The sequence below is a fragment of the Wyeomyia smithii genome, chromosome 2, assembly GCF_029784165.1.
Source record: "Wyeomyia smithii strain HCP4-BCI-WySm-NY-G18 chromosome 2, ASM2978416v1, whole genome shotgun sequence".
NCBI lineage: Eukaryota > Metazoa > Arthropoda > Insecta > Diptera > Culicidae > Wyeomyia > Wyeomyia smithii.
The window spans coordinates 101239793-101257321 of NC_073695.1; the positions used below are offsets into that span (position 1 = coordinate 101239793).

A 17529-nucleotide genomic window follows, 5' to 3' on the forward strand; every position below is an offset into this window, starting at 1 on the left:
TGAAACGCGTTTTACCAAATAGTTGTTCAATCGAGTTTCCGATAAAACTCAGCGCACTCAATTTAAATATAGGAAAACTATCGATAGAACAGTAGTATATAAAAAAACCCTCCTCGAAAATGAGTTGTTACCTTAAAAACCCAATCAATAAAGTTATCAATACTAATCTATATATCATGCTTGCATTGTGATTGAGATTATGCTGCAGAACACTCTTTTTACTTAGCAAGAAGCATGAAACATGTACGATGAACTAACAAAATCAATTAGATCGCCAGCTTTCACTTGTGTTCTTTAACATCAAAATAGTGAATGTAGGGGTACACTGGGTCCTCCCACAGCAGGGTAATAAAAATTGCTTATTAATTTCTTAATTCTTTTGAATTCGTTTCGGCAAAGAATATAAAAAATAGTTCTGAGTTAAAGCTAAAAAAGACCATTTGACTATTGTAATTAACATTATTAAGTTCAAAACTAATGCAATTTTAAATTAAATTTGAGAAAAATATCAGCAGCAAAATAATAATATGTCAACATGATGTTTCATTACAAAGAAAAACCACCCAAACATCTCCTTTCCTATATTTCCTCACGCATTTCTATCGATTTGCTGACGCACGCACGCACGCATGCACGCACTAAGGCCGTTGACATACTAGCGCGTTCTGCGTTGCGGAGACGGTTCGCCTTGCCGTGGGTTAATGTACAGCGCTAAGTAGAGCTGTACATTAACCCACGGCAAGGCGAACCGTCTCCGCAACGCAGAACGCGTCAGTATGTAAACGGCCTAAGAGCATCATCGCCGACCGAGCTTCTTGAAGCGCCTGGCTATCGCCTGCGTGCCACAGAACGTGCTCGAGCGCTACCAGATGCTCGGCCCCAGACTCGGGGCCCAACCAAGTGAGCCACGGAATGTGTGTCAGTAGGCCAAGGGCGGTGCGATCGTTTGTATTTTCGTTTTTTCATTTGCTTGTTTTAGCTTTAGCACTCAGCAGCAGAGCTCACTTGGCGTCATTATTCTTCTCCTGCAGCAGTTCCCCGTTCGTCCAACCGTCGAGCTTCTCGCGGTGCGTTCTTTTGCTTAATCCCTCACTGGCGTGCTTACGCTCTTCTACCGGTGCTAGTGTGTGCGGTGCGCGCGTCGCTCTGATCCTGTACGCAACAAAATGCGGATTTATGGAGGCTCGCGTCACTATTTCTGACGATACGCACTTTTACGTGTGCGTGATTTCGGCTGCTTTAGTGGTTTGCATTGGGTGTGTTTGGTGTTTGAGTTAAGATTTATATTTTATATTCAGCTCCAAGCTAAAAATAATTAAAATAATTTCATTAAAAATACTTTCTTCTTGAAAGCGAGAAATAATTAACATCGAGAAGAAAAAAGAAACGGATATCTTTTATAAAAAAATGTATGCAAGTTACGATGTTTGTAACTTGCATTCAAATGATTGTTGAAAAATAACATTTAATTTTGATTATTTATCATTGGGTTGCATTTTGGCGATACTCTCAATGTCACTAGACTTGTTTGTTGCTAAATTATGCGTATAGGTTGTCGAAAAACCAATACAATATAAACAAAACGTCTTGAACTTTTTTTTCTCCCCTTCCGATTTTCAACTTTTTTGAAGGGCCCCTCCCTTTGGAATGACTCTATTGTTGTTGTATTACTTGACTGATCGTCAAAATTAAGGTCATAAAACGACCTTATAATCAAAAAGGAACAACTGTGAAAAGTTGCAGCGAAATCAGAAATGGTCGACCAGGATCGATTTGCGAAGTAGTATGGAATGACTCTATTGGTTTTGCCTTTCTACTAGAAAGGTATACTGCCGTTCCAAGCTTAGTTGCCCCAGCGTGCATAAGGTTTGTGTAGAACATGGGACTACTATGATTGGAACGGCAGTATAGCAGTCACTGAAAAAACCAAAGGTATAAAAGTTCTCCAAATGGTCGAATGTCGTATATCAATCGACTTAGTTCGACGAGCTGAGCATTTTCTGTATGTGTGTGTGTGTGAGTATGTGTGTGTGAGTATGTGTGTGTGTGTATGTGTGTATGTATGTGAAGCTCTCCCAATCTCACTCGATTTTCTCAGAGATAGCTGGACCTTTTTTCATGGTATCAATTGCAAATGAAAAGTCTAGCTGCCCCAGAGACCCTATTGAATTTTTTTGTAATCGGATTTTTAGTTTGGAGGTTATATATCAAAATGTAGAAATCATGAAACTCCATTATCTCAGAAACTACACGACCGATTTGAACAAAATAGGTATCAAATGAATGGGCTGTCTGCAAAACCACTTACTAACGATTTTTATGATGTTTGAACATGTGGTTCAAAGGTTATAAAAAAAACGTGTTCAGAAAACTTTTTAAATTCATTCGTTTAGCCAGAGGTGGCTGGACTGATTTAAACAGTCTTAGTTTCAAATTAAAGGTTTAGTTACCTTATTGGTACACATTTCATTTGATTATAACACTGGTCGACGAAATCGTAAAAAATCACTGCCATAAAGCTTAAAATAGTTGCCCTAGAAAGATTATAGCTTTTTAACCATGTCTATGAAATTTGGTGCCATTGCCGGGTTCGCCCCCTTCAATGTTATGTTTACGAAAATATTCATTTAAGTCTCTGAAAAAATGTTGGTGGCTAGGGGCAACAAAATTCACAGGAGTGGTTAAATAGCTATAATCTTTCTATTTTTCCCAATTTGGCATTCGGGGCTTTTATTTCTACCATTATGTGTTAAATTACAAAAAAAAAATGAAAGTCAGATTACACGACAAACGATATAGGTACCTTTGTTACATTTTATTTGGAAATTGAAATATGTTTTTCCAGAAACCGGAAGTCGCAAATACGGATTTCAAAATGAAGTATGGAGTTGATTCCTGGCCTCTCAGCATCATCCAGAGAAAGGCTGGGGCTCACCGCTAGGTGGATTAATTCGTTTTTTTTTAAACTCTAATATTTATTTAGGCCCACCCGCTAAGCATAACGGGGCCGAATGTCTCCTAAAGTAGGGAAAAGCTAGCTTGAATAGAGCCTGTATCCCGACTAATACATAACATAAGAGTAATATGTACATTAGGGTGTCCCTAAAAAAAATCGATGTTGAAAAAGTCAAGGTGCTCAGCCCTAACATAATGGTATTTATAGCATTTTTGTAGAACATTTCGACTTTCTAAAAAATTTAAAAAATCGTTTTCAGGTTGCTCAAACGTGAATTATGAAAAAATGACTTTTTCAAGCTATTAAACCACTATTCTGCACTTTTTTCAATTCTGTTCGATTCCTAAATTTTTCTATATATTGTTTTATTTTTGTGGGACTGTTTTTGAATATTTTGCATGCTTCAGTTCAGCATTTCTTTCAGTTTTTTGACTCCCAGAGCCCATTAAACATCACAAAAAAAATAATTTTTCTGATAATTTTTAGATAAAACCCTTCAAAACACAAATAAAACAATTTGATCAAGAACTGAAATTTTCATTGCAAAGGGAGATTTACATCGAAAATTTACATAAAAAGGATACTTGATATCTTATCGGGGAGCTGAGATATTAGCATTTTTCTATGTGATGGAAAACTATGCATTTTAACAAATATGTTGAATAACTGTTTTATTTTAGGAGATAAAAATAACAATGTTCAGAAAACAAATACATTTTTGGATGGCTGATAACTTACTAGAAGGTTTAAAAATTCGGAAAAATCTGCGAAAAAAGTTAGAACGAAAATTGTGATTTTTAGTGCCTTACAATAGAAAACTCAATGTTGCTCGTAATATGTAAGAGATAGAAACATAATGTCTCCGGTAAAGTTTCTTGTTTTAAGATAACCTAAATCTTTGTCAAAGACACCTTGCGTCTATCTTGTTCTGATTAATAGGTATTTTTTTATCTCACTCATTGGTGGATTGATCACCCATTTTTCTACACTAAAAGATGCATTTTTGAATATCCTGAAACTTCTCCGAACATACCTTATGGCTATAATCAACATTTGAATCACTATTTTGGGAATTGAACACACAAACGGCATCAAAAATACTGTGCAATGGAGATATTGAGCTTTAGTGGCATTTTTGACAAAATGCATAGTTTTCCATCACATGTAAAACGCTAATATTTCAGCTCCCCGATAAGATATCAAGGATCTTTTTTCATGTAAATTTTTGTCTTGAATCCCGCTTTGCAGTAAAAATTTCAGTTCTTGACAAAAAAAAATTTTATATGTGTTTTGAAGGGAAGAAAAATTCACTTTTTTGTGATGTTCAATGGGCTCTGTGAGTCAAGAAACTGAAAGCAATGCTGAACTGAACCATGCAAAACATTCAAATACAACCCTTAAAAAATAAAAAAATATATGGAAAAATTTAGAAATCGAACAGAATTGAAAAAAGTGCAGAAGAGTGGTTTAATAGCTTGAAAAAGTCATTTTTTCATAAATCACGTTTGGGCAACCTGAAAACGATTTTTTAGAAAGTCGAAATGTTCTACAAAAATGCTATAAATACCATTATGTTAGGGCTGAGCACCTTGACTTTTTCAACATCGATTTTTTTGGGACAGCCTAATGTACATCTTTCTATATGGCTAATAACATTGAGGGATGATGAGTCCTTGTCTCTCGGAAATCAAAACCTGTGATGAAAAATGGAGACAGAAAAACAATGATAAGTATTGTTCATGAAGATTTTGATAGCAAGAAAGGAACAGAGAGAAAGATAGAGGGTTCAGATATGATAATTTATTTCTTTGATGAATTCGTATGACTCTATTGTTGTTGTATTACTTGACTAATATTTTTGTAAAATATAGCCGTTACAAATTTTATTCTCATTTTATGTATACAGTCAAACCTCCATGAGTCGATGTTCTAGGAGTCGATATTTTCCTAAACTCGATAATATTTTCAGTCCCTTCGATTTCCCATACAAACTCACTCCGAGTAGTCGATATTTCTATTACTCGATGCCTCCTCTGCTCGATGGTCCCGTATGGTAACTATGCTAGTTGTTTGGTTTCTATGAGCCGATGCTGTTTCCAAATTTCAAGTTCTTCTGACGTGAAAGAGTGAATGGAATCTCAATTCCCGCAGAAGATGAAGAAAACTGAGAAATGAAGGATTAATGTGCTGTCTTGTTAAAATGTGATAGGCTAGATCGGATTTTGATGATTTTTGTTAGTGGAAATAGACGAAACAACAATCTCTAGGGCAATAATACTGGAAGCTCTACAGTTAGCAAAAAATCTTGCTTCATCATTATCTAATTAAATTTATGATCCAGTAAGAAATCATTTAATAGCAGAGGCAAATCACCTTAAAACCTCTCTAATAAAGAAATATTATCAGATGCTCACAACTTCTATTTTTCTCATTTTAACGTTTGCAAATTTTGACACTTGCTATCAAAAAATGTTAGATTTATAGTATAAAATATCAACGGACATATAAAAATGCCCCCATTTCTTATACTTATTTTTAATTTTTGCTATCAAAGGAAAAGTTACTTTTACATGGTATATTTTTTCTGCAATTCAACTATCTATAACATTGTCGATTACAGTATTTCAACAAAACATGTCATTTTTTAGTATATTATATTATACACATTGACATTTTTGAATTATTTTTTCAGAATTGTGATTTTAAATGATCAATCAATATCATAGAATAAAATCTCTATCAATATCAAACAAATTCACAGCTATATCGAAAACAATCGGTCCGGATCGATTCACGAAGCAACATGTATTGACTCTAGATACCTGTTGCTACTAAAATTCAATAATATCTTGAGTTTAAAATGACAAAAAATAGTGTACACAGCTCTATGTAATCTTTTGTATGAATAATTGACGTCTTCAAAAATATATTCTATGAGTCGGTATTTCCTTGAGTCGATGGCCCCTTCGATATCGACTCCTGGAGGTTTCACTGTATTTAATTTCAACAGGGCCAGTATAAAAATGAACGATTATGGTACAAAAACAGCGCTTTGGATTGGTATCATGCTGATAAATTTTCAGCTTGTAATGTGTAGCTAAAAAAACACCCATAAAACCCAAATTAATCCACCTAGCGGTGAGACCCAGCCTGTCTCATTCAAACTTTTTATATGTTAAAATAGATTTACACGATTTAAGAGAAAAAATACTCCTTGAAAATTTCTGCTGGTTCCATTTTTCACTCTAAATAAAGAATTTCTGATAGCCAACAGCACAACTATACAGAACATTCAAAACCCAACATTCACACACATATGAGCATACATTTAAACATACATATGCAAATACCATGAAATATATATGTTTCAAGTACATCACGCGAAAAATCCACTTATACTACTTATGGTTGCCGGAATACATCCTAAAATGGCCAAATTTTGCCTAATCCGGGTATTTCGATGGCGAAGATGTCGACATTCAGTTTCTGGAAAACAACTTAAGATGACCAAATATCATCCATTATGAGTATTGCGGTTTAAAAGCCCATTAATTTGAATTCAACTATGTTCATAGCTTCTGAGATATAAGAGCGATTTTCACATTCTGACGCAGCGCCTAAACTAAAAGTTTGATTACAATGAAATTCAATAGCAACCTAAGCGGCAAATGGACCATTCATTTGACACCAAGATAGAAAGAATCGGTCAGAGCATCTCTGAGAAAAGTGAGTGCGAAAAAAAGGTGCACATACACGCGTACACACCCACACACAAACATATACACCTTTACATGCATACATGCAGAAAATACTCGATTCGTCCATTTGGATCACTTTTCTACCTTTTAATTAACCAGTAATCGTTAGGTGAAAGTCAATATGTTTACTTTCATTATGTGATTTCACATTTTTATAAGAACTCGTACTTTAGTGAATTTAGTTTTCATAAGAACTCGTACTTTAGTGAATTTAAACTCGTTTTTCTCTAAATCTGTGCATGCTAGAATAAATCTTTCAGCATCTTTGGATTCAGAAGACGTTACTCTAGAAATATAGAGCTTGAAAATTGAAGAGCCAAGTTGAAACCTGCTGTGGGAGACTGAGAAAATCAGGTTTCCATGAATATACGTGTTTTAGTGAATTTAAATTCGTTTTTCTCAAAATATTTGAATGCTAAAATAAATATTTTATTGCGTATTGATTCAGGAGACCTCACTTAAAATATGTATAGCTTAAAATTCGAAGAACGATTTTCTTATTTGATTTTTTATGAAAATACGTAGTTTTGTGATTTTGTAGTGAAATAATTTAGAAACTCCAAAATTCACTCTTACATACCATATTTCATCTACCTGACATGATTTGATACATGGAGCAATCAATACGTATGAAAATTTCCAGTGTTTGCTCAATCTGTTTGAAAAATTAGAAAAAAACACAGACATATTTGCGTCTCACGAAAACGGGGAGGGGTCCACAGGGGTGGCATCTTTACCATAACTTAGAGCAACTATTCCCCTTGAATAAAATTCCAAGTTTTCCCAAATTGGCCGTTCCAGTGCTGAGAACGAGCATTTTCAAAAATCAAGTTCCGTCCGGGTCTTTACGGGTTAAACATCTTACAGCAGAAACAGCATTGTCAAAAAACAACTTAAAATTTCACAGCTTCGGCAAAATTTCCTAGTTTGCTCCTGGTTATATTCCCAAAAATACTTAATAATTAAATAAATTGAAGTATGTTATTAAAGATTATATTTTATGAAATTAGATTATATTTTGAACATTTTCATTCATCAAGCATAAAACAATTAACAACACTGTCTCTCAAAAAACTCTGAAATGAAACTGGTAACTTTGAGGTTTGAGATCTATTCCTAAAAAAAAAAAACAGTAAAAAATCTTCCTTTGCGGTGTTTACATTAGAACCTAGAAATTTCAAGTAGTAAAAAACTGTTTTCTGGATATACAATTAACTGGCAACACTTTCAATCAAAACATTATTGAATTCCTTAACTCATTTACTCCAAATTGCATAATTTAGAATATCCATAATCAAAATTCAACTTTATTCAACAAAAATGCAGTAACCCGAGTTTTGTTAAAAATGCCACTGGGTGTGAAGTTTTTTCATATATATTTTTTTCAGAAGTAGGACGAAATTGTAAGACTTGAAATAGAATAAACTCAGTTACCGAAAACATAATTTGATTTTTCAAATGCAAAATTAATATAGCTAGCAAACACTGCCGACCATAATTGTATGATTGTTGATGGATTTCTTGACTAATTTTTTTCTAAATTAAACCTCCAGCATATCCATTGTTATAAAATATCCGGAGATATAGGAAAAACTTAAAAAATAGTTTCCTAAAACCACAGATAAGTTGACTTTATTTCTTAAAAACGCTGCAACTTGTTGTTTGCTCATAATAACTCAGGGTGATAAATGTTGTTCATGTAAAATTTTCTCAGAAACACGATGAAATTGTCAAATTTCAAATCAAAATATACTCATTTGCCAAAAATGCAATTATTTTTTTTTAAATCCTAAAATAACATATTTGGCAACACTGCCTACTAAAATTTATATTTTCGTTAGTTTTTTTATTAATTTTCCTGTAAAAAAATGTTTTAGTTTCTTTGTCGACGTTATGCTTTTGTAGCCACAATTAAAATAAAACAAGGGTTTTTCATGAAAAAATGCACTTTTATTAAAAATAGAAGATGGGGGTGGTCCAACTGGCACCAGTATTTTTTTTTTTAATAGTCACCTTAATCATTGAAAATAGTTAATAAATAATAAATTCCCAGAAAATCGATTTTCGGTCAAAATTGTTTTTCGAGGTAACGGTCAAAATTTTTCTTTTATGTATATTTTAGTGATATGGCATCAAAAATTTCACTCGATTTTTCTAATTCAGATTGGTAGATTTTCGAGGGCCACAACTTTGAGCGCTGTGAGGCACCCCTGAATTATGTCAGATTGAGCTGAAATTTTGTACAGGTCATTTTTTGGGCCAATAAACGAAATGTACATGGTCAGTTTTTAAAATTTGACATGACTCTTTTCACTGTCACCCTAGTTTCAACCAAATCAACAATAGCAAATTAAAAAAAATTTCAAAAATTTTGAAAATTTTCATCAGATTGCTCTGTAATAACAGTTTTAATTGGATCAAGCACAGTAGTCAGTAGTAAACACGGGTTTTACCTTAAAGCTCAAACTGAAAAAAAATAAAGGATTTTGGCTTTTTGACAATCGCTGTAAATTTTGGTGCCCCAAGAAAAAATAACGTTTTCAGAGACATAAATGAGTTTTCCGATAAGCCAACGTAGAAGCGACGAACCCGGCGAGCAACTACTCTGCTGCTCTTTGACGCATATCTGCATACACTAGGGGCACCAAAATTCACAGGAATGGTTAGAAAGCTATAATCTTTTTAGGGCAACTATTTTTAGATTAAGGGGAACATTTTTTTCACTATTGTCACTTTTTGTGTAACCATCAGTTGTGCGAATTGAAAGATCGCATTAATTTCTCATGCTCGAACTAGAATGTAGTACCAAAAAGGGTGAAAACTATTGAAATTCAATAGTAACTTCATCACTGTGTAAATAAGATTATAATAAGAGCCTGTTTAGTAATTCGAATTGATTACCATTACCAGTTTCACCTTCAAGATTTTTGAATCCGTCGGTGCAAATTTGAATTTATAGGGGCATAAACTCCCACAACCCGAGCCTTAACACATTGGTACTTTTGTATTGGACCGAAAAAAAAAATTCCAACTGTAACTCATTTACGGTATGTATATATAATACTCTTCACTTGTTTTATAAATAGATCTTTCAACCGCACTCGTAATAATTACGTGACCAAATAATATATATATTTTGTATCAATATATATATTTTGTATCAATATAATAACATATGACAACAGCTCAAAACCGAATTTCGGCGATCATAATAAGTTTCTTTTCCGATATCACAAGCCATAAACACGAGTTCACGTTAACCTAGATACGAAATTCGATTGTTTGGCTGGCTGGCTGGCTGGCCCAGCGTTTGTGGCATGTCGCGTCGCGTCGCGCTCTCGTACGGGTTCGTGTGCTTGTGCAGTTACGTAAGGAAACGTAAATTGGGAAACTAACAAAATAAAACCTGAACAGTGAGCGTTGTCGTGCGGGGCAGGTAAGGGAAGGGGAAACCGAAAATATAATTCTTCGGTACTACCTACCAGTGCACCTTTCCGCATGCTTAAATTTTCGAACTATCATAAAAGTTGTGTCACCTGGGCTCTCTTCACAGCCGCCCCCGACCGCACTGCTGTGGCTTCGTACCCTAGGGCACGCAAGCACGACACGGTGCAAAGCTCGGTCGATGGAGACTACTTCCTGTTTCGAAAGGAAGCATCATTTCAGTGCGTTAGAAAATTGACTTAGAGCAGTATGAATTATTGAGTGGATAGGTGGGACGATTAGCTGCTCAATCTCTGGGGGTTGTTCAGGTGGGTTGATGATCAATATCACGTGGCATACATTGACTTAAGTGGTCATCAAATATTTCCCTAGTGCACAACATAGATTTAAAAACTCAGACACCTCAACCGCTGTTACCGCGGAAAGTGAGAGTGATATCTTTATTTTCTGTGTTTTTACGTTTTTTGTGTGCGTTGCGATAATAGCCCGCACTACTGCATATTAGCGTTTTTCTTTCTACTATCGTGCTGGCTTTGTCGGCCTACTAATGAGCTAACCGTCATCAACTCGTACTCTGGGTGTCTTTCATTGACGCAGCCGCCACCAGCTGGTGAACATGGGTACGAATGTGAGAACAGCTAACATCTTTAGTCGCGGTCGGGGTGTTAATACTGATGCCAACATGTAATCGATACCACGACGAGGTGGTATACTGCCTTTGTGGTGCGCGGGTGGTCGAGCGTGACACAGGGGGTATACACTAGTGCCAGTGTCGGCACACCACTGCGGTGTCCCACTAACCTGCTGGCAGTGACACCGTTTTCGCTTTCTCTGAAACAATATTACGTACATACTTACTGACTGTACAGAGCCTCCACCACGGCAATCGGAACCGGACTAGTCCGAGCCAGGATTCGTGAATTGACGTGTGTTCTAGTAATGATGGACTACTTCTAAGTTTATCGATAGCTCCACTCTTCGCGGTTTTAGTCGAATGTGTCCAAGGAATACAGCTTTTTCATTCCAGTATGACACATTAACATATTTTGTTCTAATTAGCAGAGCTCAGGTATTACTTAGGCAACCAAATTTGACACGATTTTTGGAAGTAATCTACCAATAAATTACAAGATAATGGGTTATAGTATGGATTATACTCAATACGCACAGCAGAAAAGATTTTGTAGTTTCGAAATTACTAGCATTTTTTTACAAAAAAAAAGATATTCTGTATACTTTAGAAAGTTATCAATCAGTTTGATTACAGCCAAGAGTTATTCAAAACTTATGAAGTCATAGATTTCGTTATACACCACAATATTGCAAGTGATTGAAAAATGTTGTAGGTAGTTTAGGTAAACAAAATTAATAAAAATAATATTACATACGCAAAGTTCGATAGCTAATTACTAATTGTGTTCCCTAAATTCGTAGAAACTTAAATGTGATTTTACACCAGACAAGCAAAAAAGAGAATAAAAATAGAACACTCAGACTGCTCATGAAATAGAAGCTAAACAGGAATAGTTCGCAACGTTTAACTTATTTATATAGGTAATAAAAACATTAAATTTGGTCAGGGCAATGCAAATAAAAGAAACGGCGATGATAACCGATGAAAATTATTCTAATTTAACTCGTGAATCCAACCACTAAAAAGTAGTAAATTACAGTAAAGTTGTTCAGGAAGACAAGGCCTTTTAGATTGTATACAGTTTAGAATGCGATTAAGCTTCTATGATAGTTTGCATGCAGTTTTGATTATTTTGAACTAAATTTATCTCGCGAATCCAACCACTTAGAATGCTGCGGCCTTCAGAAAAGTTGTTTAAGAAATTAGGGGTTTTTAGTTTATAGATAGTTTGTTTTTTGGGAAGAAGACCACTAGGTATGCTAGTATGCGTTTTGATTACAGTTTTTTTCTGTGTAAATACAATCAACCCCTTACAAATATTTGGAAAATTTAATTCCTCGGCATGAAAACTACAACTGGTCAAAGACTTCTGAGAAGTAAGAATCGCTTAATAAGTTAAGGTCCAAATAGGTGGAACATTGATAAAAAATCTGCACTAAGCCATACAAAAGCCCTTACCTATTTGGAAAACTTTGCTGAAGATCGCAACTTTCTTGAAGGTCGAAATCGTGAGATAAGTTATGGTCAAAATACGAAACATTGTGTCCAAATTAGCTCCACATAGCGGCAGAATTCAAAACCAGACTGTAAATCAACCAAAAGCTCTTGACCTTCTGTACAAGTTTTTTTTATCTGTGTGGACTCACTGCGACCAGAGACATATTGATCTATTATGATATTGCCCAGGTGTTTTCTGTACTCCGCACTTCATATTATTGGCAGTATCACTATTGAAGTGAATGATACGCTTTTTTTAAATTTATATCCGTGCTTGTGTGGGAGAGTTCACCCTTTCATTTCAAGCTTACTGCTCTACTATACCGAGCCTCTTTCCTATATCCTACCAATATCGCCAAATTACAATTCTCTGAACTGAGGCTACACCTAACGTTCCTCTCTGGCCAGGTTTATTCTAAGAGGGACTTATTATGTCAAGAGAAAGGAGTCTTATCGAAACCTCGTTCCTCGTGCCAATATCGCCATTTACAATTCCCTGTAGAGAGTAAATATTTCTGAAATCAGTTTTATTATAGGAAGGACTTATTTTGTCAAGAGGAAGGAGTCTTATCAAAACCTCGTTCCTCCAGCCAAGACCGCGTCATAATTACAATTCCCTGAAGAGAACTATTATACGTTACTTAGAACAGTTTTATTATAAGAGGGACTTTTTTTTTGTTAGGATGCAGGTCAGCAAGGGTACTATAGAATTCAGCTTAAAGGAAGGGTATTTAGTGGAGAGCCTGAGAATGAACCCATGTCAAAGTCCTTTGACAACCAAATGGCCTGATTATACTAAGATTCGAACCCACGACCACTCGCTTATCAAAGCGGACTCTGTAACCTTGCGGCTACGAAGCTCTTCTGTACACGTTTACTGAAGACCGCGACTTTCTAGGACGTCGGAATCACGAGTTAAATAAAGATCACGATAGGAAGAATAACATGCACACTAGAGCCATGTAACGGTGGAACTCCGTACTACGCTGTCCACCATCCATGAATGCCTTAAATGTCATAAATGTCATAAATGTCATAAATGTAATAAATGTCATAAATGTCATAAAAGTCATAAATGTCATAAATGTCATATATGTCATAAATGTAATAAATGTCATAATTGTCATATATGTTATAGATGTCATAAATGTCTTAAATGTCATAAATGTCATAAATATCATAAATGTCATAAATGTCATAAATGTTATACATGTCATAAATGTCTTAAATGTCATAAATGTCATAAATGTCATAAATGTCATAAATGTTATACATGTCATAAATGTCTTAAATGTCATAAATGTCATAAATGTCATAATTGTCATAAATGTCATAAATGTCGTAAATGTCATAAATGTCATAAATGTCATAAATGTCATAAATGTCATAAATGTCATAAATATCGTAAATGTCATAAATGTCATAAATGTCATAAATGTTATACATGTCATAAATGTCATGAATGTCATAAATGTCATAAATGTCATAATGTCGTAAATGTCGCAAATGTCATAAAAGTCATTAATGTCATATATGTCATAAATGTCACAAATTTCATATATGTCATAAATGCATTTATTTCATAAATGTCATATATTTCATGAATGTCATAAATGTCTTAAATGTCATAAATGTCATAAATGTAATAAATGTCATTACTGTCAATAATGTCATTTATGTGTCATTTATGTGTCATTAATGTCATTAATGTCATTAATGTCATTAATGTCATTACTGTCGTTAATGTCATTAAGGTCATTATTGTCATTAATGTCATTAATATCATTAATGTCATTAATGTCACATTTATGTCATAAATGTCATAAATGCCATAAATGTCATGAAATAAATGTCATAAATGTCATTAATGTCATAAATGTCGTAAATGTTATAAATGTCATAAAGGTCATAAATATAAATGTCATGAATGTTAAAAATGTCATAAAGGTCATAAACGTCATAAATGTCTTAACCTTCATTGAACCCTTGTGTGGAAAACCACACAAATGAATTTTGTTTTGATTTTTTTTCGGAAACTTCTCGATCGATTTTGATGAAATTTCTTGACAATTCCTAAACCATCAATCTTACACAAAATACATTTTCTCCAAGGCAAAAATATTTTTGTTTGATGAGATATTTAAAAACTTACGTTGTTTTCCCTGGTGTGTGGATTTCCACACATACAACATTCGAATTTATTTTGGACAAGAAACAACTTAATTTTGCCCCAAACATATTTTTTTTATTGAGTGCTTTCATACCTGAAGCTATGGGTAACAATTAATCCTGTTTCAAAAATAGAATAAGGTGTGTATTAGGCCATCCCTTATTTTAGAAAAATGGGCGCAATCATGAATTCAACCTCTCAAAATGTTCGTCTCGACAAGCTGAAGAAAATGATATCTTGTTGAGGTCCCTACGATTACGCTAAGTGGTTCCCCAACGGACCTAAAGATATGATAGTATGAGCGACCCTCACGCGGTGGCGAGCACGCTACTATAAGCGCTATACAGATACCAGGAAGCAAGTAGATCGGTTATCACATGTGTCGGTTTACCGAAAAAAAAACTGTTTTTGAATAAAAACCAATATAGTCATTTTGTTTTATGATCCAACAAAGTTCTGCAGGGTTGTCTTTTGCTTTTCCATACAAAAGTATCAATCTTTATTTTTTCCAGAAAATATGATAACAATTAAGTCGATTCCCGATGATAACTCAAAAGTGACCAAAATCAGTATGGGATAGTTATGCGGGTAGCGGCAGTGCATCAACTTAATAGCTCTTTCAGCATGATCGTTTACTACTGTGAGACTATTGACAATTTCTACTCCCCTTTGATACGCAAAATTGGAATCCCAGTTCTTTGCCGGTAGTTCGAAGAAATTCGTTTCAATTCCTAATACTTTGAAAAATTTCATAGTATTGGTCGTAACCAATTCTTGCAGCGGTGCATTCAATTCAGTGAGGCTTCGTTTTTTAGCTGGATTATCATCACCTTGTCTAATGGTAATAGAAAAAAAAAACCTTGACAACACTCTCTCGCACCTCAAACGATAGACCTGTATCAAATACAGCCAAGCCAAGTAGTTCCTCGCTCAAATACCACAAATGGCCCAGGAATTTTCGCTGAGCAGCAGCAGATGCTTCCGGATGGAAAGATTCAATTTTTTTCAGATCAGCCACGAACTTGAGGTCACTGCGTGGTGCAGAAGCAGCCCCATTTTTCCTTCCTGTGTTGAATATTCATGTTGAGATTAGTTATCACATTGTTGTTATGTTATTTGAATGGCATAGAATTACCTGTATTCACACTGGTGGTATCAAAGGACATTGCTTTGATACGATCAGAAATGTTCCAGTTTTTTGACAGTTCAACGACAGATTCGGCATTGGCTTTGCTTGTGCCTTTTTCAAGAAAAGGAACGCCAAGTAGCTAGGTAGTGTTTCTGCCCGTCTCAAGTACAGCTTGTCGGTCAACTAGACCTCGTCCTGTCAACGAATTTACCACTTTACCATCCCAGTGAACCGTTAGATTATCGTCTGGATCGAAATAGTTAATCAAATGTTGAGCTAAGTCGGATCGGTGTTTGTCACGCTCACGATGAATAGTCGATTCCAAATTATTTGCTCGCTGCTGCCAAAATTACTGTGGCAGAATCCGCACTGACCTTTGCAGCATCAAGAGCTTGTAGCAATTCAGTTGTCATAACGTTTCGTGTTCCTCTGATTCTCTGTGAGATGCGCTGCGATGGTTGATATTCCTCGTCTTTATCTGTATCCTCAAAATCTTCACCGGGTAAGCCGAATTTTACGGCGTTGACTATATATGTGCAAAAAAAAAACTATTGGTTTTAAATATTTTATGAAACTAAAACGAATATTACCGATTTTCGACTGAAATTCACTCTTTTTCCGGCGATCCTCCAATAGCTTTTGCTTCTCTTTCTTACGCCGGTCTGCTTTCAGTTTTTTCTGGATTCTGCCAGACAGAACTCCATCGATACCTGCGAAGGTGCTTACTCGGGTTCCTTTTTAGTCCTCGAAAAATTGTATTTCTTCCAAAAGAGCTTTCATCACTATCGGATCCCTTTCCTTCGCCATACTTTTAGACACATCGAAAAGGTTATCAAGCTTATTACAGAAGAGAGCTTTCTTTTTCATTTGCGCTTTGCTATTTTTCCGTGATAAATGTTTACAAATTGCAGATAGTTCAGCATAGAGTAATTCGACTTTCGTAATGCAATGTATTTCCTGGATTATGGGTATTTTTGTTTTCCGCTAGTAGCACAACACTTGTTCAACGATATTCCTTGCACTAGTTCTAATAGAAAGCTTTGCTGATCGAAGCTGATAATAAAACGCAGCCAATACTTGGCGTATCGTTGGGAGGCGTGCTCCAGTTATGAATTCACATTCTGGTCCCACAAATTTAACAATACTTACACTTCTTAGCTTATGCGCCATTTCCACTATTTGCAGTTGTTAGAATTGAAGTAAGACTAAGCGTTGTTACTTGTATTAGTGAGCGCGTTGTCGAATCTTCGAAAATATTTTGATTAATTTACACATACAATGAAACCATTCATACTTATGAATGAACTCAGGGACCATTCAAATATTACGTAAAGCTTGAATTGGCAATTATTAGCCTCTTCCTCAGTATTCCTCATCGTAAAAAAATTTAATATGAGTTATCTAAAAAACTTCCATGGTAAACCTCCCCCTCTCCCCTTAAATCGTTACCTAATATGTGAATGAACTCTTATATATAAAAATAGCACTATCTGTGTTACATACAACATCGATTGACAGATTGGCACTTAGCGGCTTGTTGGTAATTTCAGCTGGTACACTATAGTAGCTCGCTTACCACCACGTGGGGGTCGCTCATACTACCATATCTTTAGGTCCGTTGGGGAACCACTTAGCGTTATCGTAGGGACCTAAACAAGATATCATTTTCTTCAGCTTGTCAAGACGAACATTTTGAGAGGTTGAATTCATGATTTCGCCCGTTTTTCTAAAATAAGGGATGGTCTAGTGTGTATGTGTGCGGAAGTATGTGTATGTGTGTTTATTTTCATTCTTACGACCAATGTATCTCGATTTTCTCAGCATCGGCTGAACCGATTCGATTGTTCTTAGTCGCGTTCGAAAGAGCTAAAAGTCTAGTTAGTTGATAGAAAATATCGTTTTGATCCGAAGGTTCATTAAAAAATGACGTAACAAAAGGTG

General features: G+C 35.2%; 1 protein-coding gene and 1 long non-coding RNA gene across 6 annotated transcripts in view; one reads left to right on the forward strand and one right to left on the reverse strand.

The window, feature by feature from the left end:
- LOC129725983 (nuclear hormone receptor FTZ-F1-like) overlaps nucleotides 1-17529 on the forward strand; it is a 341425-nt gene that overhangs the window by 49738 nt on the left and 274158 nt on the right. The window lies entirely within an intron of this gene.
- LOC129725984 (uncharacterized) lies at nucleotides 14679-16719 on the reverse strand. The gene is made up of 3 exons (XR_008728221.1): nucleotides 16179-16719; nucleotides 15595-16114; nucleotides 14679-15524 (listed from the first exon to the last, which is right to left on the reverse strand). It is a non-coding gene; the product is annotated as an uncharacterized LOC129725984 (long non-coding RNA).